Source organism: Theobroma umbraticum, unplaced genomic scaffold, assembly GCF_002168275.2.
Source record: "Theobroma umbraticum cultivar Fairchild unplaced genomic scaffold, ASM216827v3 scaffold_55.0, whole genome shotgun sequence".
Taxonomy (NCBI): Eukaryota; Viridiplantae; Streptophyta; class Magnoliopsida; order Malvales; family Malvaceae; genus Theobroma; species Theobroma umbraticum.
In genome coordinates this window covers 894171-895228 of record NW_018397270.1, presented here as the reverse complement: position 1 = coordinate 895228, position 1058 = coordinate 894171, and positions in this window count along the sequence as shown.

The following is a 1058-nucleotide window of genomic DNA, read 5'->3' as shown; positions in this document are numbered from 1 at the left end:
CCAGATCCCCTTTCATCTCAAGCATAATGAACTCCACCGGAATGTAGAAATGCCCAACTTTAACCAATACATCCTCAATAATCCCAACAGGGTACCTAATTGTTCCATCTGCTAATTGCAAAGAAACTGTGGCAGGTTGTATCTTGTTAAGTCCCAATTTCTCAGCAATTGACAATGGCATGATTGAAACACCAGCACCTAAATCACATAAAGCTTTTGTAAATTTAAATCTACCAATAGTACAAGGGATAAAAAAACTCCTTGGATCCTTAAGTTTTTGCAGAAGCTTGTTTTGAATTATTATGCTACACTCCTTAGTAAGTGCCACTATTTCAAAATCTTTTAGTTTCCTCTTCTTGGTTAAGATGTCTTTCAAGAATTTAACATAACTTGGCATGTTTTCCAATGCTTCAGTGAAAGGGATATTTTTGTGGAGCTTCTTGAAGACATTGAGAAATTTCTAAAACTGTTTATCAAGCTTTTGCTTTTTCAACCCTTGTGGAAATGGAGGCGGAGGATAATTTGCTTGAGAATTCACTTGATTTTTAGCTTGCCCATTGTTTATCTTTTCCACTTTAACTTCTTTCTCAACAATTACCTTGTCATCATCTACATGCTCCTTTAAAGATTCAATTAATTTTTCACTCACCCCTTCAACTTCTTTTCCATTTCAAAGGGTAATTGCATTACAATGTTCTTTACCTTTAGGATTGATTTGTATATCACTTAGTGAGGCACCTTGGGGTCTACTGTTGATGGAGTTTACAAGCTGTCCCAATGGGGTCTCAAGATTTCTCAAGGAAGATCCTTGACTTTGAAATATAGCATCAACCTTGGATATATATTGCAAGAGAAGTTCTTCCAATTGGGACTTCTTTTCAAGAATTTATGGGCTAGCTTGTTGTTGAAAACCAAAAGGCATGATGGGTTTTGGATTGGAAAACCCTGCATTGTTATTCCATGAAAAGTTAGGGTGGTTTCTCCAACCAAGATTATAAGTATTGGAGTATGGTTATTCTACTGTCTATTGAAGTTCCCCACAAACTGGACTGATTCAG